The following is a 27,395-nucleotide window of genomic DNA, read 5'->3' as shown; positions in this document are numbered from 1 at the left end:
ATGTTTTTGAAATGGCTGTTGAAACTGTACATTCCTTTTTGTATGTTTTCTTGATCGGAGAGTTTTTCTGAAAAATAATGTGAGAAAATAAACTTTTATGGTCTCTTACATTTTGCAAATCTGACATGCTTTTTGTTTTTTGAAAAGATTTCCCGATTTTTGCCTCGGGATCGAGTTTCCTCTTTGAAAGCCTTTTTAGCTATGGTTTTTGGAGAACCGCAGTCATTGGTGTTCAGCTGTTGTTTCCTGGAAAACTTTGAAATTTTTTGAAAACAAGGGCTAGATTCATCCGAACTAGAAGATTCAGGGCTTTGAGAGCATTGACCCACTTCAAAATTTTCTATTCGTAATTCATGATGTATTGGCTGAAGAGTCACAGAGCTCTTGACTGAGGACTGCGGTAAGGATGATTTGACTATCGCGGAATAAGACTGAGTTAGGACTTCTGTGGGATTTCTGTGGGACTTCTGCGGTCCATGACTGCAGTGAGGGACACTGCGGTCTGAGGGCAGAGACGAGAAGTTCTTTGAGACTTCGGGACTCTCTATGAGAATTTCCTCATCAACAACTGATGAAGTCTGATAATTGGGATAGATTGTTCCACAGATAGGAATTTGATCACTTGAGTGACCCGAAAATTCAGGCAAAATTTCCTTAATGACACGGTTGTTACTTAGATTATGAAGTCTACCGAAGTGAGTTCTGATGTCTTCAGGAAATTTTTTGTCATTGAATGGGAAATGGACTCTCGGTCAGGAGGGACATAAAGTCGATCTTTGTTAAACCGGGGTGAGGAATCCTTTGCGGTAGGATATCCATTGGACCAACCCCAATTATAGGTATTATCTACGGTTCCATTGTTCACCAAATTGTCAATAACTTCACTTTCATTGAACAGTTTTTCTATTAATAGATTTAATCGTACAATCTCACTCTAAGATAAATCTCTTTGGTTCAAAGCTATCTCTAATTGTGTTTCACTCAACATTCTTGCATCTTTCTCTAACTCTAAGTCCTTTTCTAACATAGCTACTTTGAGTCTTTTGTTATCCAGTCGTCCTCTTACATGAAACATGTCTAGGGACGCTATGTTCTTCTCATCTAGAGCTTTATTATAGTCTGTAAGGACGGCAGCACATGTGTCATTAAGATTGTCTATGAAGGGTTGACAGTCATGCATGGTATAGTTTAGAGTTTGAATCATGAGTTTTACGTGTTCGACGATGCTTAGGGTTCCATCTTTTGCCATGTAGCAGTAGTTCTTTTCCAGCTTTGTAGATCCATCGTCATCCGCAGTTGCCAACATGCAGATCTTGCCTTTTGCTTTGATGTTGCTGATGTCTTCGTCTTCATCTCCGGATGAACAAACTTAATGGTCTCTTTTTACATGGGCTACGTATGCCCTTGCCTTTTCCTTTTCCTCCAATTCTTGAGCCATTATAAGGTAGAATGCTCTGTCTTTCACTATGTTAGCCTTGCAGTCTTTTGTGAAATGATTCTCCTTGTTACACTTGTGACAAATTACAACATCACTTTTATCTTCTGAAGAGGTACCGGAGTCAACTGGATTGACGGGCTTCGGTGCCTCTTTGGGTTGAGTAGTCTGAGGTTGTGGTGGTGGGTGAGAACGTTTAGGATATCGAGAGTGGTTATTCTTTGGATTGAAGTTGCGGTTGAATGGAGGTTTGTTGAACTGCTGATTCTTACGAAAAGAATGAGGTGGTAGCCGGTTGAACTGTTGGCTAACAAGAGCAATAGCCTTCTGAAATTCTTCTTCATCATCATACTCTGAGTCAGCTTCGTATGACTGCAGAGGATTGTCATACGAGGGAGAGTAGGATTGAGTATGTGGAGCTTGTGCTATAAGAGAAAGTGGTCCTACGAAGTCAGCACAGTCTTTGAGTACAGTGGATTCTTGTGCTTGCAGTTCCCCGTAGAGCTTGTAGAGAGACAAAGAATGAATCTTTCTATCTCCTTGGACTATAATCTTAGCAGTAGTCCAGTGTCTTCCCAAACCATTAAGAAACTGAAGATTTGTTTCATGGTTACTGCGGATGGTGCCAGCATTAGATAACTTAGTGACTATCAGATTGAACCTTTGTAAGGAGTCTTCCAAACTTTCGCCAGTATGAGCTTTGAAATTGTTGAACTCATTGAGTGCAGTTGTGAGCTTCTTATCTTGAGCTTGTTCTGAGCCTTCATACTGGTTTTTGAGAACATCCCAGATCTCTTTTGCTGATTTGCAGTTTATGATAATGTCGAAGTTGTCAGGAGAAACTCCACAAGAGATTTCATAAAAAGCAACAGCATCATTTTCCATTTTATCGAGATCGTCTTTGGTGGGACGATTCATGACTGGTTGACCTCCTCCTAGTCTGGCTGTAGCACCGTCGGTTTGAACTGGTGTAAGAACATGGACATGTGGTCCTTCTTCTACAGATCGCCATACATCTCTACCAAGTCTCCTTAAGTATCTTTCCATTCTCTGAGACAAGTGATGATATTCATTTGCCACCAATATTGGGGCTCTATTAGAACCACCAATACTGTTGGAAACATTGAGAGATAATGCTTGTGCCATATTTCCTTGTTTTTTTGAAAGATTTTTTTTGTTTTTTTAAGAAATGAGCTCCAGTGTTATAGAAGGCCTTTTGAAAATCAGAGTTTTGCTTCAAAAAGCAACCACTTTGGCTCTGATACCAATTGTTGAGAGAAAAACTTGAGAAACACACTTGAACAAACGTTAGAATAAGTTTATATTGCAGAATTTAAAGTTAATCTCAAAGGATCATAAAGCTCAACAATAATATAAGTTAGAGTTATATAATTAGATGATTAGTTGCGGAAAGATAAGGAAATATAAAACACAGCAAGTATTATATCAAGTAAACACTTAAGTTGATTCTTAACAAGGAATGCAATCAGACCAAGTTAGTGAGTGAGATCAAACTTAGTGATTAAGTCTAGAAAAGACTTGCTCTTGAAGAGAGATTACAAGGAGTTACGATTATATTTGAGTGATAAGATAGTAGAGAGAGAGAAGAGTGATAAGATTCAAGATGCGTAAGAGAGGTGTATTCATTGAGAAATGGAGAACTCTATTTATAGAGACTCGAAGATTACATACAACCTAATCTGTTTGAGTTGCCACGCAGGGCACTACGGATAAAACAAAGTACTTATACAAGGAACAAATAAAAGACTGAATCTAAGAACTGATGACAATGACCGCGGTTGCTGATCTGACTGCGGGGAGAGATTGACTGTGGTTCCATAAGCAACTTCAGATCTCTTTTTATGTTTAAGAGGGTCACTTATAATGTTTTAACAACTCTGACTAAGTCCAATTTGTCTTTTACTCCTGTCTCTCAGAATCCTTATCCCTAGGATATATGCAGCTTCTCTATGGTCCTTCATAGCGATACACTTCCCAATCCAGGATTTAACTTCCTGCAGAGTTGGGATGTCATTTCCTATGAGTATTATGCATCCACATACAATACCAAAAAGCTAACTATACTCCCACTAGCCTTGACATATACACAAGATTCATCTTCACTTCTCGAAAAGCCAAACTCTTTGACCTTCTCATCGAAGCAAAGATTCCATCTGCGAGGTGCTTGCTTTAATCCATAGATGGATTTCTCAAGCTTACACACTCTATTAGGCTACTTTGTACTGACAAAACCCTCTGGCTGACTCATGTAAACATCCTCATCCAACTTCCCATTAAGGAAAGCGGTTTTGACATCCATTTGCCATATTTCATAATCATGAAATGCAGCAATGGCTAACATAACCCTAATAGACTTAATCTTCGCTACTGGTGAAAAGGTCTCATCATAATCAACTCCCGGAGTTTGAGAAAAGCCCTTCGCAACCAGTCGCGCCTTATAAGTGTGTACATTACCATCTATGCCGGTCTTCTTCTTGAAGATCCATTTGCACCCAACTGTTTTACGACCTGGTACATTGTCAACCAAGTTCCAAACTTGATTATCATACATGGATTGTATCTCGCTGTCCATAGCCTCTTTCCATTTAGCATCCTCAGGGCCTTCCATGGCTTCCGTGTAGCTGTTAGTGTTGGGTTTTGAGCATTCTAACACTCCTATGGTGTAAATGCAACCCTATAAACCTTGGATCTATGTTTTCTCTATTATACATGCAAATATTAACTATTCCAAGGTTTCATCCTAACTAGCATATTATGAAGCACCTATACTACAAAGTTCTAGTTAGATGACATACCTTTTGATGTAGCTTGATGTCTTCAAGCTTTAAGATGTTAGCCCCAATAGTGTGGAAGCCTCAAATGGAATCACAAATCACCAAAACACCTTGGAAGAACTTAAGAGAATATGTATGCACACTAAAATCGGCCCACTCTTATTTTCACACACTTCTTCCAATTTTGTGAGCCAAGGACCCCTTTATATATTATGGAGGATTAGGGTTACATCCATGTAAACCCTAATACCCATGACCTTTCATTTACATAGGATCCATGGGTTAAAAGCTCCATGGACCATCCATGAAAGTTTAGCCCAACCTAAATGAACTTGGCCCATTCCATATATATAAGAGTCCATATTTAATTAGTTCTTTTTGATCACTTAATTAATTCTAAATTAATTCTAGATCAATACTAATTAAATAATATGATTCCGTATTAATATATTAGAACTTATAATATATTAATATAAATCATAAATATACTATTCTCAAAAGACTATCCATATAAATTGTGCCGGTGAAGTGCAACCCAAATGGACCATGTCGGGTCGGGTCAAGTACATACCAAATATAGTTATGGACTTAGACATTAATCCAACAGTCTCCCACTTGGATAAGTCTAAAACTATTATTGAGTATGACTTCAAAACCTAAATGGCAATCGTAGCTCTTAAAGCCGCTGTCGAACTCTGACCTTGTCAATGACTTGTCCATCAGATAAGGGATCATATATTCCTCCATTCTAGATATCATATGGACTGAGACATGGATTATAATCATTCTCTCTGTCCATTTGTTGTTTCCCGATTTTCGATTTATGATGACTGACTGATTGAACAAATCAAATCAGTCCTGGCTTGGCCAAGCACTCACATGTGTCATCGCTAAATCATCGAGGGGCCCACATATATCGCTTTTATCCCGAAGGTAAAAGGAATGGATAAACTTCGACTCATATGGCTTGTTCTACTACTTGTTGAATCATACACAAAGACACGTTTTATAACATCGAGTTACCAAATGCGTTTTCGTGCAATCAATGTATAACCAACTCATAGTAACAACTCATATATGTAGGTTTGAAGAATATAAGATATTATCGTCTCATGATCACTAGTGATCAAATCCATGAAGTGATTCAAATGAGCGCGGGTTGAATCCAATACTCAGAACTTATGAGCACTCATGAGTGTTGTAGCACCACTTTGTCCACCAACTTGGACCTCTACAAACCAACCCATGACAGTCTTGATTCATATCTACTTCCAACATATGACCGACTGTGGATGGTTTGAATAACTTAATCATTCAGGAAGAGCGACTTAGTTATTCTGGAAGTCAAAACATGCAAAGTGAAACACAAGAATAAATGAATCAAATATGGTGTCAAACCCTATGAATATAAATAAACACTTTTATTTATCACCATACTGATTACTCATTATTCATTGTTTCGGTTTTATCAACTTTATACTTGAATTAAAAACACTAGTTGTCCCATGCTCCAAGCATGTACACTATGTTTTTCTTAAACAATAGCTTTGTCATACACCAAGTATGCACTGTATGTTTGTCTATGATCCTTACTTTGTGAAATAAACCAATTGAACATAATTTCAATGATTCTAATTTCAGACTCCCAAATCCTTATCGAAAAATGTGAGAATTTCAAATTCCTATCATTTATAGAAATCTATTTAGATTTTAAACTTATATGCACTGACCCTGCTGTAATGAATATGTACAAAGTCACAAAGACTTGTCAACAGTCATTATAACGTATTCCAATGGAGATCAACTCCATGGAAACTAAGTCTCATATTCAAAGTATATTGCTTTGGACATACTTCTTGCATTAAGTTTTCTAATCTTACACAGATAACTTCCACCTATGGAGACAACTCCATATTCTCATTTTGACTATCACTTCTGAATAAGAGATGCCTCTTTTCAGAATATGTCAATATGGTCCTTCCAAAATTAGCACTATACTTCCAACTGTCCCTGAGCAACCAATCTTTGGTAAACCTCAGATTGTCCTCGACAAGTGCTTAATCATTTTAGTCATATCCAATTCTAGACCTTTTCCCTTCTTAATGCCTCTGGGCATTTGGAAAATTTAGAAATGACAAATATTATAGCACATGCAATCGATCCTGTACCCAAAGCAAATGGTACACGATTCATGATGTATCACATAAAGACATGATTCTAGACCAGTCTTTTGCTACAATATTTTTATTTGCCATGTTTTCAAAATTTGACTATGAAGAGGGATGCCGTAATCATAATCGAATTTTGAGAACGCAATATATAGAATTTCCTTAAGTTGAACCAATCCAACATGAAATTCATATATATATTCTTGACTAAAGATGATTAAGGTCTCAATCTAAGCCTTTAGAACTGAAATGAAGTATATCCTCTCCCTTAATTATAGCAAAACAACTTTTTCAATCCCTGCAGCCTCACGAATTGAAACTTTTGTTTTCTATAATTAACATTGCTAACTTGCAACACTAACAATAATTATCATGCTCCCACTAACATGATGATTATTAGCATAACACTTATGCTCCCACTAGCTTTGACATGTACTCAGAAATCAGCTGGACTTCTAGAAATCAATACTTTATTAACTTTCTTACCAAAGTTCAGATTTCTGATACGAGATGCGTCGATAAAAATTTATCAAAATCATACACCTTTCCTTAGATAGGATGCATGTGTGTCTAAACAATTTCAGAACTATGAAAAGGGATGCCGTAATCATAGTCTCAATTGTTTAGACCTTTTGCCATCTGTTTCAAATCTACTTGGTGGAAGTGTTTCCTCACCATCATTTTCATGAATCGGAGAGAAACCTTATGACCCTTAGATTTTATGGTGTATGTGTTCTTATCCATGTGAATCGTCGAAACCATAGTCACAAGACAAGGATAATGACAGATCCAAACTCATATGGACTGAACTTATGCAATCTTAACTTCTTGCCACCTGGCAGTACAGGGCCTGCCATTACTTCCAAGTTGTTATGCAACCAATTGAAAACTTTCAGAACTCCTATGCAAAGCCAAGTTTAACTGGAATGGGCACAAAATATGTTAACACGATAGGTTATAAACCTCAAGTCGTGTGCTAGTGAAGAACCTCAGGTTTTATTCTTGATTAGTTCTTAAAATTCTTTTTAGAATCTTTAAGACTCCCACTATCCTCTTGACATATAAGACTATCTTGCCAAATATTCAAGAGATAGTGCGGATTCTTTATCAAGACAAACACTTCACACAATTGGCCTTAGTTGGTCTTTGTTTTATCCAAAACATCACACCTTACCAATTTCAATTGTACAAGAGTAGGACACTTTTACTCTTACATTTGACAAGTGTTTTAAACCTTTCTTTAAGATATATCACTCAAGTTACAATCTTGGAGTATGACTCTAAGAATTGTTTTGGAACGAAGTATGACTCATCTTCCTGATCTAACCATTTCAACAATTCATGACTCCTCTTCTTAGTCATAAGAATGCACTAAGATGACCTTTAGAGGACTAATTGTGATATGATTTCTAAATCATTAAGATGATCACAAACATGATACTAAAGTATTCTCCCATCTTTTCAGATTTGAGAAACTTTTATCTTTCTGCCTAATTTGATTCTTCCCATTCGTTCTGCCATACATTGAGACTTTTCCAATGTTTCAGAATTATACTTAAACTTCTAAGTATAACCATATTTACTAAACTTTAGTAAATCAAATAGTCTTAACGAGGTTTGTGGTGGACATGACCAGTGCACAAGAATGTGTACTCGATCCCTTTAGTCCTTCACTTGACTCACACATCCATGTGAACAAGTAATTAGTCTTGATTTTCCAATGCTTGAAAGTTCTCATTCATCATACTATTCAACTTGCATGATTCCAAGTTTCGGTCCAATTGAAACTTGGGTGATGAGGAACTTTCCTAATTTGGTAAATTTAGACACTACCACAAATGAAAGAATCAAATCCATTTTCCAATATTGCTGTCAGTGGAATCATATAAGCAACAATTTTCCACAAATGCCATTGTAAGGATACTTCAAATAAATAAAATTAAACAATTTTCTTTTATTTTAAAACTTTGCGGAAAAACTTATCCTTACAATCCACATGGAAAATTGTTGTTATCTATTCCTTAGCAATATATCATAACTTCTTAAGCAACTGCTCAAAATTCTGATGCGATCGAAATCCACCTTCGCGATCAGAATCAACATATACTTCCCTTAAGATTTCTCTCTATTCTTTGATTCTTAAAACATCAACATGTGACCCAGTCACATCATGTAATGAGGATCTCAGAATAGAACTTAACAGAGTTAGATAATGGGCTGTACCTGATGTAGAGTCAAACTTATTGACTTTAACATCCTTAGGTAAATTTGGCAGCTTTGCAATCAACGCCCCTTCCTTTGGCAAAATAAACATATGGACCCTTTGGTAATGGGACTATCTCAGACTTAGCCTTTCTCTTTACCATTGTCACTGTCCATAAAGTTTTTGGGAAGTTGATCTTCTAATCAAATTTGCTTTACTATCGTTCCAAATCATTGCTGATTCAGCAGCACCAAGCAAATAGATATGATCATTAAGCTTCATGTTATAGTCTGTTTCATAGTAGTCCCAAAGGAACTCACTATGTGACTTAGAAAGTGATTGAACATCCAACTTTCTCAAGACTTTGACACCCAACTCTCCCGGCTTGTCAATATGTGACTTCATCTCTATGATGTGATCACACATAGACCTTGCTTGCCGTTAGGGCTTGAGTGACCTTGAACTTGTGGGTTGGGGAGAATAATTGGAGGAGGTGGAGGAAGAGAAGTATGACTTCCATGAGCCAAACTCGGGAAGTCATATTCATTAGGAAAGCTTGGTTTGGGAAGATCATTGTTGTCTAAACCAGACATCAACAATGGGAGAAATTCACGTAAAGTTGATTTAAGTCCTTAATATAACACCCAATATGATATATTAAGGCTAGGACCCAACAAACTATTTTATAACTTGGAAGAGGGATGTCGTAATCCAAGCTATAAAATATTTGAAGGTAGGTGAATGACGATTCACCAATTTCCACCAAGATAAACGAAATGTATTATTAGGTTTTAATTGGTTTTGAAACTCCTAGATTCTTTTGAGATTCATTGAACTTTTCAATGGCATGTTTCAATCTCGAGTGTGCCGTTCAGGTTTTGTGACTGGGATGCCGAGGATCACAAAACAAGGTGTGAAGTAACCATGCAAATATACTTGGTACCCTTAATATTTACCCCTCAATCGATGTGCCGGTTAACCACACACGCTCCAACGATACTATGATAAACATTAAGTTACCCTTTGCCTACCTTGTTAAGTCTAGGTTAGTGTGCCGGTTAACCACACACGCTCCACTAACAACTTAAACAAAGTGCAAAGTGTAATTTCATGGATTAGCACCTTATTCACATTTTCCTAAGTAACTAAGATTGGGAATTTATAAGTGTTTAGTTACTTAGTATTTATCGTTATACTTATAATGAAGGGAGAATTATAGTCCTTGTCCTACCTGTTCGGCTAACAACCCTCCACCGGTCAAGGAAGCGGTGAGTGAGAGTGGACACCCATTAAACTGCCATTTTATAGGCAGTAACCTTATACCCCCCTTATAGACCGGCTTCGTGAATGATGCCTACTAATGGTAAGACGACTTGCTCTTATACATATAATATATTAAACTTTTAATATTATACTAGTATAAGGGTGTATTTTAGACATTTAAAATACTTGGTGGTTTAATCTATTAATTAAACTAGACTTTTAATTTAATTAAACTCAAACCATATATTTATGGATTAATAATACTCTTTTAATTAAACGGTTTAATTAACTATTAATAAAGTTCATAAGAGTTAATTTGAACTATTCAACAAAACATCATAATTCCAATTATTAAACTCAAAATTAAAACCATTTAATTAATTGTTTAAGTTATGAACCCAAGAGTTTTAGAATTCAATTCTTTTTTTCAAAAAAAACTTTTCTCAAATTCCAAAACTTGAGGGCAAGTTTTGTAATTCTTGAAAACCTTTGGATTCCATAACTTATGGAATTAATGGTGTTTTATGATGAAACTTTCCATGTTCCATAACTTAAGAACAAGTTATGGAATTCTTTAAAACATTAACACCAAATTTTGTCACTCCATAAAAACTTTGAATCAATTTTTTTTTTTTTTAAAAACAACTTTCATATTCATAACTTATGTAAGTTTCAAAAACCCTTAAGATCACAACTATAAAAAAAATCTTTGAGCTCCAAAATTTTATGACAAAATATGTAACTCCTTAAAACATTTAGATCAAACTTTTAAAACTAATAAAATAATCATATCATTTTATCTTTTACTAAATTTGACCTAATTCAACTCATATAACAAATGATTCAAAATTTACAAATAATTCGTTTTTCACAAAACAAGTAATTATCTTAAAATTTGACAAACGTCATGTTTTTTTTTCCAACTTGAAAATAAACATTTGCATCAATATAACAGAAAACAACCAGGCTCTGATACCACTGTTGGGTTTTGAGCATTCTAACACTCCTATGGTGTACATACAACCCTATAAACCTTGGATATATGTTTTCTCTATTATACATGCAAATATTAACTATTCAAAGGTTTCATCCTAACTAGCATATTATGAAGCACCTATACTACAAAGTTCTAGTTAGATGACATACCTTTTGATGTAGCTTGATGTCTTCAAGCTTTAAGAGTTAGGTTCATCCAGGCCTATCAGTGTGTTATCACTGATAAGTGTATCACCCTCCGCAGTAATATGGAAACCATAGTAATGCTCAGGTGCATTCCTAACTCTTGTGGAACGTCTCAAAGGTACATACTCTTCTGTCGGATCAACAGGAGTTTCCTCCTCAGGTTGATTGCTAGGGTTTGAGGTTCCTGCACCACTTAACTCTTGAATATCTTCAAGGTCAATTTGCCTCCTACTGTTTCCTTGGCTCATGAATTCTCTCTCGCGAAAGACTCCTCTCCTTGCTACAAAGACCACATTATCACTAGGTCTGTAGAAGAGGAAACCAAAGGATGTGGGTAGCTGATGAAAATACACCTCTCACTTCGAGATTCGAGCTTATCGTGAGACTCTCGCCTCACAAAAGCCTCGCAACCCTAAATCTTGATGTGGTCCAGATTGGGAACTTTTCCGGTCCACATCTCATGAGGTGTTTTGGCAACCTTCTTTGTAGGGACCAGATTAAGAATATGGGCGACAGTGTCTAAGGCATACCCCCAGAATGAGATTGGTAGCGAAGCTCGACTCATCATGGAACGAACCATATCCAACAAGGTTCGATTGCGCCTCTCATCCACACCATTAAGTTGTGGTGTCCTGGGAGGTGTCAATTGTGAGATAATCCCACATTCCTTAAGATAGTCAAGGAACTCTATACTAAGATACTCACCACCTCGATCGGATCGTAGCATCTTAATGTTCCTGCCCAACTGATTCTCCACTTCCTGCTTGAACTCTTTGAATCTATCAAAGGTCTCTACGTATGCTTGATTAGGTAGACATATCCATATCTACTAAAATCATCAGTAAAAGTCACATAGAAGTGGTTAGTGTTGGGTCAAAAATATGGTTTATACTTTACTTTTCTAGGCATTAATAGTTGTTTGGTCGTGTAATATATTTTTGCAGTTGTATTTACGGCCCAATGGGTGTTTACGGCCGTAAACCCATTTACGGCCGTAAACCCATTTATGGCCCATATTCCCCAAGTATATATATAGGTGTTAGGTGGTTGATGAGGGATTGATAAACAGAAAAAGGAGTGTACGGCCAAGAGAGAGAGAAAGGAGCTTTAGTGTGTGTAAGTGTGTGAATCTTGTGTAGGGGAACTTCATTCTAATCAATACATTCAAGATTCATTATCTTCTTCTTTTCCTTCTCTTCTATTTGATCTGACATCATCCAATTGATTGGGATTCCACACCATCAATTGGATCTGATTGATACACAAGCAGATTAGGGACTTACAATTGGTATCAGAGCTTGGATTGTATCAGTCATTTTTGTCAGCTCTGGAGCTTATTTGATTGTATTTTTGAAAGATTTTTGCGTTTTTGGATAGATCTATGAAAATTAGGGGGGGTTTGTTCTTCGCGTTTTTCATAAAAACGGGTTTTTGATCGATTATTGGAGCAAAAAGGGACAAAAAACGTTGTTTTTGGTCGTAACCAGCGAGGGAGTGGCGGCGTGTACGACCAGCAGCTAGGGTTTCCGAAATTTACGGCCCGAAGTTTACGGCCTCAGAGTTTGCGGCCGAAGTTTACGGCCCCGGAGTTTGCGGTCCGAGATTACGGCCCTCGGAGTTTACGGCTCGCACGTGTACGCCTCGGTTTTCGGCCTCGCATCGCTTCTCAGCCTCGCATAGGATCCGAAGTTCGCACAACATCTTATATAAAAAAGGAAGCAAAATTGAGGGTGTCGGGGATCGAACCCAGGTCTCCCCCCTAATCAGTCCAACGACTTAATCAACTCATCTAGTTTGCTAGATGATAAATCCCGTCGCTTCTTAATTCAAATATCGTATCTGCACTTCTTCATTTTCGCAAATTTGTTACTTTTAGCCCAAAATTGAAATTTCTTTTATTATAAAATTCCTTTTTTCAACCAAAAAAAAAAATTTATATTTTAATTTTTGACTTTTATTTTTTGACTTTTTACTTAAAATTTTGACTTTGACTTTTAAAATTTTGACTTTTATTTTTTGACTTTTTACTTAAAATTTTGACTTTTAAAATTTTGACTTTAAACTTTCACTTTCTCATTTAACTTTTAAATTTTCAAATTTAGATTTTCGGTTTGACTTTTAAGTTTGGCTTTTCTGTTTGACTTTTAAGTTTAACTTTTTAAATTTGACTTTTAAGGTTGACTTTTGAGTTTTTAGTCAAATAATTTAAAAAAAAAATGAGTTCCGAATCCATTACGGTAAATGAAGTTTCATGTACTCCAGCTTGTGAAACTACGATTAAATTTCATCGGAAACAAATTGATTTATTAAAAAGAGAAGTTGAGGACCTGAGATATGAAGGATACCAACTCAGGAAAGGACAGAAACCCCTAAAGGCCCAGTTAGAAACAAAAATAAAGAACTTTAGGAGACTTCAGTAACAAATGTGAAAATTATGATTATGTCAAGAGACAGAATGCTGAGTTAATTACTGAGCTTGATACATTAAAAGGGCAATTTGAAACTGCAAATTTTGATTTTAAAAGGTTTGATGTATCAAGCAAGGTAGTTGCCAACATGATTGACCATTGCCTGCAGTTCAAACGAAACCAGGAAAAGGGTTTAGGATACGATAATGTACCTCCTCCTTTTAATCATACATATCAGTATCACCCTTTGACGAAAGAGGAGATTGCCAACGAACCATTCATGGTTTATGGCAAGCCATCCGGTTTTGTTTCAGGAGGATTTATTAATGTTGAAAGTACTAACATTTCTAGTTCCCCTGTAGATCAATCCTTAGATCAGTCAAAGCACGAAGTTGAAGGATCTGTTTCTGATAACAAAACTGAGTCTGAACCTGATGTTTCTGTTTCAAATGATAACTCTTTTGTTTCCAATGTTAAAATCAATGATACATCTTGTGATGCTTCTGCTCCGGATCATGTTGAGTTAATTTTTTTTGACATATTTGATGATTTGTTTGAAAATACTGATGTTCCTGGTTCTAGCACATCTACTTCATGTGCAGGTAAAGTAGCAGAGGATGAGAATAAGGAGAACACCATTGAACAAACCAACATCTCCATGAACTCTGAATCTGTTGCTTCAAACTCAGCTGCTTCTGATCAACCTGCTGTTGAGAAGTACAGGCCACCAATTCCAGTGAAACAGAGTGCCTGTTTCAAGTGTGTTTGTGGGAACAATCAGCGACAAGGCAAAGATACGCCACCAGGGGCAGGAAGAAACAACTTCACAGTGAAGAAAAAGACATGTTTTCACTATGGAACACCTGGACACGTTGTCGGAAATTGTCCTAATCGCGCATATGTTCCCTACTATGCACAAGGCTGGCAGAACGCGCCAAGAGGGAGATACTCCAAAAGAAACCCCTCAAGGTCACGTTCAGACAATGGTGACTGGAACGCGCAGAAGGCCAAGAATCAAACCCACAATGCCAAGAATCTGAATCCTAAGGGCAAGAAGGGAATGTCGGCCAAGAAGCCCAATCCAAGAGATGCTCCAGTGAAACAACGACCGGTTAGGTCAAAGCCATCTCAACGGCCGACATCAAATTCAAAAGCAAGTACTGAGCCACCCATCAGATCGAAAAAGAAATGGGTTAAACCCAACTACAAATGGGTTCTGAAGGCTCACTCTCCCAAATCTTCTAACGATTCTAATATTTCTTCATCTTCTGTTTTTGATAAACAGGATATGTCATGGGAGAGAGTACTGTGCAAGGATGAAAAAGGTCAACCCAGTTTCAAAATGGACTGGGTTCCAAAGACCAACTGATCCCGCTCTATGTCGGAGCAGCTATGGAGGCATATCATCAGACTTCGGTTTGTTGGTAGCGGCTGTACCTGGCACATGATAGGAGGCATCTCTCAACTGTAAAACACTCAGAACATTATTTGAGAGTATGTGTCCTTTGCGGGAAGGGAAGAAAGGAAGGGATCATTCATGGCGTTAGTGCTTAACGATGTGAAGAATTTTTGGATCTGTTCTGAGATTACGCCTGCCGTTCTCAGACCTTCTGGATGCAAATTCAATCGGTGACTTACGGTTTGAATTTTCTTCTCTATACTCCTGAGTTTTTCTTAAGCTGATTCGCTTTAAAGACTAATTTTTGTTTTAGGATAGTTTAAATTTGCGCATTTACTTTTGTTTCTCTCCTATGCACAAATTTAGGGGGAGAAATAAAAACAAAACAAAAATTTTAAAATTTTAAAAAAAATCTAAAAACATTAGAAAATCAAAAAATCAAAAATATGTTGCTAATAGTTTTTGTTTGTAGATGATGTTTTGGGAAGTGATATAATCATGTGATAACAGGCAATCTGAATCTGTGTAAGGGACTGCATCTGAATTGTCTAGGCTCTGTGTTCGATGCGCTGGTAGGCACGAAAGATTAAAATGGACTTGACTAGGCATTAATGAACTTAAGGAATCTAGAGACTTGAAAAATCTTGACCTAGATAGATCCATTTATCCTGACAATATGACGCCTAGATAGGTTGAGCAGGGAGATATACATGATAATCCACCGGTCACACTAAAATAATCTGTATCTAGAACCGTGGTTTAACTCTTCCTCGATGTACGGACTTTGTCCTTAATTCCGGTATTGATGGGGCGACTGGGGAATTCCGATAAAGTAGGTCTGTAGGAAATTATTTTCTTGCTTTCTTTCTGTTAGTCATATTGCCTCCTCTGCGTGATTGAAATACATCCGACCTGGACTGCAACATATGCAATTCTATTTCTCTGCATCTTCTATCTATGCAATTCTTCATGTCTGTTAGTCATATGCTGTCTCCTTTGTGTGATTGAAATACATCTGACCTGGTACACAGCATATGCACCATTCTACTTCTCAATCCCTCTAAATATGGTTAGTCATATGTTTCACCTCTGCGAGATTGGAAAAGATCCGACCTGGGTGTATAGCATATGCACTCTAAATCTGACTTCTCTCATAATAATTGTCTGCTCACCTAAAGTAAGGAGTACTTTGGAAGTTCCTGATTATTGGGGTACGTCAGGAAGCGGGAAACATGGTCTAGTACATTTAGAATTGAACAATCACTAGGTTGTCTGTAGATCTCGCTGCTCAATTTAGGTGGATAACAATATCTTTTGTCGTCGTCAGCTGAATGGTCCTTAAGGAATATTATCTAGGAACTTAGGATCACATTGTCTTGTCACTTATAGTATGTCCTAATTTTGTCACAATCTGTCGTGTTTAGGTGGACCACAATACCGGCGATTGACCAGATCTGTTCATGAAGGGAGAGGTACTGATAAACGAATAAAGGTTGTCTAAAAACTTTGATCCCAAATCACTCTTAAAGTTAGATATCATTTTTATTTTTGTTAATTTTGTTCATAATTTTCTTCTAATTTAAATATTAGGGGAGAATTAAAAACTTTGAAAACCAAACAAAAATCAAAAAAATTAAAAATATTTCTATTTTATTTCTTTTTCAGAAAATATGAAAAACCCAAAAATATTGTGTGCTAAATTTTCTTTTAGTTTTGTTTTGTCTTGAAAAGTGAATTCAGGTGAAGATGTGTCACAACTAGGAATTCTGATGCTTTGTAAACACTTAACAAAGAATGACATTGTAGCTAGAACATGAAAACATGTATGGTGTTTATTCAATGACAACAAAATTCCATCAAATACCCTATACAAACATTCAAATAGTCAACAAAAAAAATTTGGAAACCCTAAAAATCCCGGTTTAAGTCCATTTTGGACTAGGATTTTCTTATTGGACCCAATGGACCAATATGCTTCCAATTTTGACTATTTTGGGCTTAGAACTCTTAAAGAGGCTCTAATTGGACCCACTTTCATTTATTTTAACATTTTGGGGCATAATGGGCCTAGAATGAAATAAAATACCCTTATTGGGCCATAACAAATCTAATTAGCCCTAAAGGGCCATAAAACTCATTCTTTTATACAAATTGGGCCGTAAAACCTCTTAAGGGCCTATTGGGCCGAAAACCATTAACTTGGGCTTCACATTAAGAGACTTAAGCACAAAAGGCTCAAATCCTCTTCTCTCTTCTCTCTTTCTCGACCCAAGAGGAAAACAAAAAAAAAGAAATTAATGAAATAAGGAGGGTTAGCCACCTCCTTATTACATTATGGACTTCCATGCACCATCACAAATCTCCATGCAATCCATCCTTTCACCTCTATCTCTTCTCCTTGTCTCCTTCTTATCTCTTGGCTAAAGGAAAAACACACACACACAATTCACTTAAGCTTCTCTCAAGAACTGACAACAACTTCTTCACTTCTCCTTCAAAATTTTCGAGAGTTAGGGCTTTTCAAGAAGGTTATTCCACAATAATCATCATCATTGGTAAGTTATTGTTTAGATCCATAACCTAGTCTCTTTATTTCATCAAAACTTCTTCCTAACTCACACAATTTTCATGATCCGCTTCTTAGAAGCTTCTTAAGTTTGAAATCAACCCAAGAAAGCTTGCTAGGGCCGAAAAATAGCATCAAACTCTTCCCTTTCTTCATCAAATCGAAAACAACAAGAAAAGGTGAGTTCATACCCCTCTATTTTCGCTTTTCATAAGTTTTATGGGGGAGAATACAAGTAAAATGTGTAGATCTATGTGTATACGTATGTTATGTGTGATTTCATGTATGTTATGTGTGTTTTCATGTGTTTATGTGGTAAATATGTAACAAAAAAAAGGAAAGAAATCTCGAGATCTATGGCACAAGAAGGAAACTAAACATGATCTAAGATATATTACACTAAATAAGTCAAGGAAAATTACCCTCTAGGGTTATAATAAACATATTGCAACATAAAACTCATTTATAGGCTATAATTGTCAAATAAACAAAAGTTGGGTTGAAAGTTGTCATTTACGGTTTTCTTAAGGACCAAAAGAGTCAAAACAGTAAAAATAAATGTTTTTATGAATATGATACTCTTTAAAGGACTAGAAATGTAATTTGTAGCTTAATGGGCCAATTTTAGGGCTTTTCGGCCCATAGGCCCAAAAATTACGAAAATATGATTTTCAAGGGACTGAAATGGTACAACTCTCAAAACAGGGGGTAAAAGGGGTAAACAAAACTATTTCAGGGGTTAAAATGATTTTTTTCCAAAAAGGATCAAAAATGTAAAGTTTTTGGAATTTGGGCCAAAATTGTAAAAGTTGCGAAAAAATTGGACTTTAACTGAAAAACTCCCTACTGAAGGGGCTGAAACTGCCAAAGAGTAAATTTTGAGCTAAAAACATTACTTAAACAAGTATATGGGTCAAAAATGTCAAGAAAATGGTTTAAGGGCCTAAAATGTCTTTTTTTTAATAAGGGACTAAAATTGTCATTTTTATTAGAAAAAGGGCTGAATGGGTCAAACCAATATTTTGAGTAAATTATTCTATTATTAAGATATTTGGGTCAAAAATACCAAATTACAACTTATGAAAATAGAATGAAGAATATACATATATTTTCAAAAATCGTTATAAACAATCAACAAGTTTCGTGCCGTTGCGAATTTAACAATTGTTCAATCAAACTTCTGACAATTATACTATACCTAAAACAAGTAAATATTCAAATAGCTGGGCTTGAAAGATCCTAATCATGCTTATTGGGCCTTCGTGGTCCATTGACATGACTTTTGGGCCTAACAATAATAACACATGTCTATTGGGCCTCCTGTGACCCAATTACATGTTTAAGAGACCCTCAATGGCTTCTATGTGCTATTGGGCCGCAGTGGCCCATTAGCATTGCTAGTAAAGTCCAATTAAATCAAATATGAAATGGGCCAACGCGTCCTTCGTATAACCAACAGCCTTAAATAACACACGTAATTAGCAGGACTTTGTAATCCTCTTCTCCTCGTTTGTTAGGCTTGCCTTCAATTCAAGTAAACAAATACAGGTTGTTAATCAATGGTAATCAATTTCGTTTGGATTAAGTGAGTAATAACGGGCGACACCTCTAAGTGTCGTTCGTAGTCTGTAGTTATAATCAAAGTCTCCTGGAGGGAGAGCGAGAGTTTGTGTATAGATCTATACGGGGGTGACTCCCCCACACCTCAGCTGCTTGCTACAGTTAGACTCGGCCAGTCTAGGGTGACAAAATCTTAAGATCAATTCCGGCGTTCGCTAGAATGCCAAGACAGACGAACTAGTCATTATCATGCATGGTTATAACGACTTACATAAATAAATGAATCCAATACTATCCGAGTAATCAAGGAAAATCATAATCATTCGTTGTGACGCTATAACAATTTGAAACAATTATATTATATTATCGGAAAACATCGGGTTTTTCAAGGAAATCAACACCATTCAGTTGTACTTTCAATAACTATAATGCAAAACTTCTCATTTATACACGTTTTGAAATCATTCATGCACAAACTTATGGATCTTCACACTTTGGTATAAACAATTGTCTTTTCAGAAAATATTGGATTTTCTGGGTCTTATAAACTACACAAAACATTTTTATAACAACCCTGCTTATGAACTCACCAACATTCCATTTGTTGACGTTTTTAAAGTAACTTGTATTCTCAGGTAACAGGTAAGCTGAAGAGTAATACCAAGTATGTTAGGATGTTATGTTTTGAAAACTCTCAAATAATTTATGCTATGTATATGTAATATTTAGACAATGTACTTGATGTGAACAATGTCAGTTGTAATGTATTAATGCATGGTAAGGTTTATGTTGTGTTTCATGTATAATCATTGTGATGATATTCAATTTGAGTCACGCGAGCCCTCGGACGTTTCCGCCGTCTGGTTCGGGGGTGTGACAGGTTGGTATCAGAGCTCTGTTTATAGTGAACTGGCATATCTAACCACACATTGATATGCAACTATAAACCAAAGAGGGACTAAAACAACTCTGAACAAAACAAATAAAACACAACGATACAACACCTCTACTTGTACGATATAGGAAAAAGATCATAATACCAAATCAAATAAGATAATACTGACATCTCGGTTAAGTCGGGACTGTTCCTAGTTGTATTAAGGGGTGAATGTAGCCTGATCAACTACATTTTCTCCGAAGTACAACTATCACATGCCCCGGGGAAACCTCGATGGTCGGTAAACGTAAAAACATACCCCTTTGTTACCAAGAAGAGAACATCAACTCAAAATGCATAATAATTAAAACATCTTAGGAGTAATAATAGTTTATTCATATACCTCCTCTCAGTCACCATGGAAGGGGAGCACCAGGGCATTCAGTTTCATCAGGTCCTAGTGGCCCACAGAATGATCGAGGATGAACCCTAGGGAGATCAAGGGGGAGCACACGGCGTTGGGCCCGACGAGTACACGGACACAGACTACGAGTTTGATGGGACCGATGACGACATGGAGGAAGAACAAGACACAGACGAGGATTCCGTCACACCACCTACCAGCGAGATGCAGCAGAACCACCCTGCCCCACCATGGAATCCCGCGAGAGAGAATCATTCTCCGGAAGTTGAGATTGCCGCTCTGCGGCAACAGTTATTCGACATGGAAGCACGAGCGGAGCAGGCCGAACAGGAAAGAGATGAAGTCATTGGAGAAATGACTGAGATGGCCCAGTTGTTGGCACAACACTTTGGTATATGACCTCGATGCCGCCGTCGGGCGCTTCTTAGGGAGCCCTCGGACGTTTCCGCCATCTGGTTCGGGGGTGTGACAAGATGAAACTCATGGAGTTTGTGTCGAAGATTTCTGAGCCAAGGCTTCATCCATGATCATCGAAGAATTCTCATTCGAAGGAGCAAGAAATGAAGATTATTCTTTCGATATTCAATCTTTCAACCCCAGAAGCAAGGTGAAGCTGAAATTGAAGATTATGTGACCGATTGCATTGAAGCCTCCTAAATCAGTCTGCTGCTGACTTGAACCTGCTAAAGTGATCCAGAAGATTTGTTCTCTCTGATGTTCTCTCTGAATATTCTCAAACTGAAAGCGCTATCTTTCAAGAATCAGTACAAGAAGCCTCCTCACCAATGTGCGTTCAATGTTAAATTCTAAAGAAAAGCCCAACTGATCAAGATGAAGTCATTCATTGAAGATTCATCAAGTTCATCTTGAAATTGTGAAGAATTTGAAGATTAATGCTGAAGCCAAGCTCTCGATGAAGATTGACAAGAAAATCCAGCTACTTTTTAGGGGGAGCTTGTTGGGTCAATTAAGAAAAGAAAGCTATAAACCAAGGGGGAGATTGTTGGGTCAAAAATATGGTTTATACTTTACTTTTCTTGGCATTAATAGTTTTTTGGTCGTGTAATATATTTTTGCAGTTGTATTTACGGCCCAATGGGTGTTTACGGCCGTAAACCCAGTTACGGCCGTAAACCCATTTATGGCTCATATTCCCCAAGTATATATATATAGGTGTTAGGTGGTTGAGGAGGGATTGATAAACAGAAAAAGGAGTGTACGGCCAAGAGAGAGAGAGAAAGGAGATTTAGTGTGTGTAAGTGTGTGAATCTTGTGTAGGGGAACTTCATTCTAATCAATACATTCAAGATTCATCATTTTCTTCTTCTCCTTCTCTTCTTTTTGATCTGACATCATCCAATTGATTGGGATTCCGCACCATCAATTGGATCTGATTGATACACAAGCAGATTAGGGACTTACAGTTAGCATCTCTTGTGGCGGTTCTGAAGTGTCCACACACATCAGTGTGTATGAGGTCTAACAAACCCTCACCCCTAGCACAAGTTTCAGTGAAGGGTGACTTTGTCATTTTCCCAAGCCAACAAGATTCACAACTATCATCTGACTTTAGGTCAAACGAATCCAAGACTCCATCCTTTTGGAGTTGACCTATGCGTTTCTTGCTTACATGTCCAAGACGACAGTGCCATAAAGATACTTTATCCAAGCTAGTGGAAGAATCGATACACAATACATTATTTCCTAGGTTATTAACAACCGACACAGTTTCATATACACCATCACAAGGTAATGCTTTAAAATAAAAGACATTATTAAAGAAAGCATTAATACCACCACTATAATTATCAAATGACAAGGTAAAACCTTGTTTGTACAAACCATGAAGGGAAATAATATTTCTCGCCATTTCAGACGAGTAACAACACTTATTCAAATCTAATACTAATCCACTACTTAGCAACAAAGAATAAACTCCAATCTTGGTGATAGGTGAAGCTTTCCTATTCCCCATGATCAAGTTTATCTTCCCATGCTCCAGATTCTCACTTCTTCTTAGTCCCTGCAAATCAGTACATATGTGAATACCACAACCTGTATCAAGGACCCAAGAATTAGAATGGGGTGAATTATTACACAATATAGTGCATGTACCAACATGGTTGGGTTTAACTTTCCCATCCTTCACATCTTGCTGGTACTTTGGGCAGTTTCGCTTCCAGTGCGACTTTTCATGGGAATAGAAGCATTCCGCCTCTTTAGGGTTAGCAGAAGGAGTGACGAAACCTTTCTTGGTTCCACTTGAAGAGGAGCCATCAAGATACTTTTACTTGGTACCCTTCGAAGGGCTCTTCCTCTTCTTTCCTTTCCCTTGCCCGATTGCCAAGACAGGGGCCGCGGTAGGAGTAGGAGTGGTAACACCGATTTACTCTTAAGTGTAACTTCCTCCTTATTCATGTTGTATGTCATACGGAATTGATCATAACACGAAGGTAAGGAATGCAAAATGATGTCTATTGCTAACTCCTCGGGGAAGTTCACATTCAGTTTCAGCAAACGGTCAACATACCTTTGCATTCTCTGCATGTGGCCGGTGATGGGTTCACCATCCTTCATCCGGGTTGTTATCATGGAGGAGATGATTTCATATCGCTCTTGACGAGCACTCTGATGGTAGCGGTCCATCAAATCCTGGTGCATCTCAAATGGATAGTAGTCCTCATAGGACTTTTGGAGCTCGGCTATCATAGTGGCCAACATGATGCATGCCACTTTGGTAGCATCTCTTTCATGTGCCTCATATTCAGTGATCTCCTCAGGAGTAGCAGACGGCTCGAGTACCTTAAGCTCCTTGTCGAGAACATATTCTTTGTTCTCATACTGAGTGACCACCCTGATGTTCCTGATCTAATCCATAAAGTTGGATCCATCAAAGATGACTCTCCCACAAAGGTTCATGAGAGAGAAGGAGCCGGTAGGGTTTGAGCCAGAAGCAGCGTTGTTGGAAGACATCTAAAAAGAAGAAATACAAGTTTTGATTAGATATAAAGATAGTCCTTAATAAAACACCCAAATGTAATATTAAGGCTAGGACCCAACACAATATTTTATAACTTAGAAGAGGGATGTCGTAATCCAAGCTATAAAATATTTGAAGGTATGAATGACGACACACCAATTTCCACCATGAAAAACGAAATAAATTATTAGGTTTTAATTGGTTTTGAAACTCCTAGATTCTTTGAGATTCATTGAACTTTTCAATGGCATGTTTCAATATCGAGTGTGCCCTTCAGGTTTTGTGACTGGGATGCCGAGGATCACAAAACAAGGTGTGAAGTAACCATGCAAATTACTTGGTACCCTTAATATTTACCCCTCAATCGATGTGTCGGTTAACTACACGCGCTCCACCGATACTATGATAAATATTAAGTTACCCTTTGCCTACCTTGTTAAGTCCAGGTTAGTGTATCGGTTAACCACACACACTCCACTAATGACTTAATCAAAGTGCAAAGTGTAATTTCATGGGTTATCAACTTATTCACATTTTCCTAAAGTAACTAAGATTGGGATTTTATAAAACATTTAGTTACTTTTTATTCATCATACTTTTAATGAAGATTTAAAGTCCTTGTCTTACCCGTTCAGCTAAGGACCCTCCACCGATCAAGGAAGCGATGGGTGAGAGTGGACATCCATTAAGCTGCCATTTTATAGGCAACAACTTTATACCCCCCTTATAGTCCGACTTCGTGAATGACGCCTACTATCGGTAAAACGACTTTGTTCTTATACATATATAATTATTATTAAACTTATAATATTATAAAGTATAAGGGTTGGATTTTAACTTTTAAAATTCTAGGGGTTGGAACTTAAAGTTTTTTTAAAGTGACTTTACATGGTCCAAAACTTGAGGGCAAGTTTTGTAACTTTACAAAACTTTTCATTTCATAACTTATGAGTTAATGGTTTAATAAAATGAGTGACTTTTCATTTTATGTAACCTATGTGTTTCTTTAATGGTCTTTAAAAGTGTGACTTTTGGTAATCCATAACTTGAGGACAAATTATGGATTCCATTAAAACACATAATGATCAAGAATTAAACTAAGAAGCAAGTTACAACTAATTCCTATGATCTTTTTAACTCACAAGTTCATGAACATGCATATCAACAATTTCAAGAATCATAAAATTAACCATATAAACTTGAAATTTTGATAATAGCTATTGAAAATGGATTAGCATAACCATGACACCATCTAAAACAAGTTTTATAGCACCAAAATAGTTTAGGGTAATGTTTCTAGTCCATTTCCAGCAGCAAAACTCGAAAAACTGCATTCTGTGGCTCCTACTCATCGAGTGCAAGAACCTACTCGATGAGTAGGATGATTTTACTCATGGACTCGTCGAGTCCCCCCATGGACTCAGCGAGTTCATGCTGCATAGTGCAGAAAAACTGAGTTTTTTCATTATTTTGCATCAAGTATCAAACAAACAAGCCTAGGCTCTGATACCACTGTAGGGTTTTGAGCATACTAACACTCCTATGGTGTACATGCAACCCTAGAAACCTTGGATCTTTGTTTTATCTATGATACATGAAAATTTGTTTTTCCAAGGTTCATAACCTATCTAGCATACATGGGGAACTTTTCAACATAAAAGTTAGTAAGAAATACATACCTTTTAGTAGTTTGGATTCGTTGAAAATCTTGTGACCCTAGCACCTCAAGTGTGATGCCTCAAATGTCTCACACAACACCAATTACACTTGGAATAACCTTGATAGAAATAGAACACTTCTAAAATCGGCTAGCCCTCATTTGTTCACTTAGTGGCCGATTTTGGTGAAGAACATGAAGCTTATATAGTGTGTTATAATTAGGGTTACACCATGTAAACCGTAACTGTCATGACTTTTCATTTACATGACCCATGGGTTCTATAAACACCATGGAGCATCCATGGAGCATCCTATGGGTTTTAGCCCAACTTGATAATCCATGGAGCATAAGCCCACTATACAAGTATGGATGATTTACACAATCAACCCATATATTTAATTAGGCTTCTTTTGATCACTTAATTAATTCCAAATTAATTCTAGATCAATACTAATTAAATAATAATATTAATATATTAGAACTTATAATATATTAATAAACTTTAAGTGTTATTTCTCTCATTTTAGTCTATCCAAATGCATGATGCCATGCAACCCAAATGGACCATGCTAATCAGGTCAAGTACATTGCAGAAATTGGTATGAACTTAGACACCTAATCCAACAACCCTTTCATCACACAGCCTACCTTATCCACAACCAAAAAGGGCATAAACCTTTCTCCTTATAAGCCTCAAAACTTTCTCATACTCGGATTATCCCCCTCGAAATCGCTCATTGTCAATACTCAGATCAAATCAAACAACCGGAGAAGAACGAACCCTTCGCCACTCTAGAACCACTTCTGCCTCTCCAAAGCCTAGAATCTATATTGGTCTGTTCCCCCGACAGATCGCCCATGTAGAATATCACCATGTCAATCGCTCGCCGAATAATCGACCCGACGAAATACTTCGGAATCTGATTATCTTGATGTGACTGATGGAAACAAGTCATTGAACAATATCAACTGTTGAACACTTATGCTTGTCATACCGATCGATCCTGACCGAAACCCAAAAGGAACGGAGGGGTCACCTCGCACCGAAGACTAACCACCGATACTGCTATCAAAACCCATCTGAATAATGAACCTCAATACATTTCCCTCAGCCATTAAAGGAATAACCTATCGATACACATGGAGATGAAACTTTACACCATGTCTGACCTCCCGTCAAACAGAACCATTCCAATATGAAACCCAGGACGAGTCAGCTACAACCCCAAACTGAATGACCATGCCCATCCGAAACTATCCGTCGATATCCGCAACATAAGCCCCAACTATCTCCCAATGCTTAACACCAAATCCGAATACAAGATCGACTCCCGACCCAAAAGTTGAACCGCCAAAGGCTACCCTTGCACCTTCGGCAAAAGACTCCACGACCGTTCGTTCTAACATAGCTATCTCAACGCATCATATTGCACACACAATCACGTAGTTCGCTTTACCCCAAGCGAATACTACAACCGATCTGAAGCCACACCTCACCTCCAGCCTCTGTCATCTACCACTTACTAATTCCACGCGTGTTGCGGTCCTTCCTAAGCCAAACACTCCAATCCTTCTGATTGGCGAAAAACCCTCCCTAACTTGAGATATAATGGTTCCCGACCATCGCTGAGACCCCAGTCTCGCCCCTGGTCGGGCCACCAGGTTCCCAAAGACTCAAATGGCAAGGCTACCCTAGCCTAAGAACCCATATGCGTCACGCATTGACTAGTGAATGCTACGACTCCCCGCAGTCTCACAACACTCTCTCACTGACTAGTGAATGCTACAGCTCCCCGCAGTCTTACAACACTCCCTCACTGACTAGTAAATGCTACTGCTCCCCGCTGTCTTACAACACTCTCTCACTGACTAGTAAATGCTATGGCTCCCCGCAGTCTTACGAAACTCCCTCACTTGCCGTGGCCTCACCCCATGGTTTTTCCCGACAGTCCTAAGTGATTACTCTCACCTGGATCCATCCACTATCTTACCACCTCACATCCGCTAGTTTTCCGAACAATCCCACACTCTCATCATCAAAATGAGTTCAGTAAACTCATGCTCCGTGATCCAACATAGATAGGTGCATACACCCACCCAGATTAAGCATCAGTACTCCTGCCGAAAATTGTCGCAACAAAGCATTTTCCCTCAATACAATTTACATCCTTGGACAATCCCCGTCTGGCGATAATTAACTGATGCGTCCACAACTGGAATAGATAATAGTAGCTCGATGCTCCACTTTCCATCTAACAACCCGAGTCTCATAATAATGCAACAATTTAGGGCATCATACTCGGATACCACGATACACCATCATAGAACCTCACGATAGCTTGCCACAACCACTGATCTTCAACTTACACGACCCGAAACCTTTGAAGTACTCCAAATCATAATTTGAAGTACAGAGGAATGGTCAATGAGTGAGACCTCGTTGACAACAATCCAAAACCCCATCCTCTACTGATC

This window comes from Lactuca virosa, chromosome 4 (assembly GCF_052849685.1).
Source record: "Lactuca virosa cultivar CGN04683 chromosome 4, Lactuca_virosa_CGN04683_v6, whole genome shotgun sequence".
NCBI lineage: Eukaryota > Viridiplantae > Streptophyta > Magnoliopsida > Asterales > Asteraceae > Lactuca > Lactuca virosa.
This window is presented reverse-complemented; position numbering follows the sequence as displayed.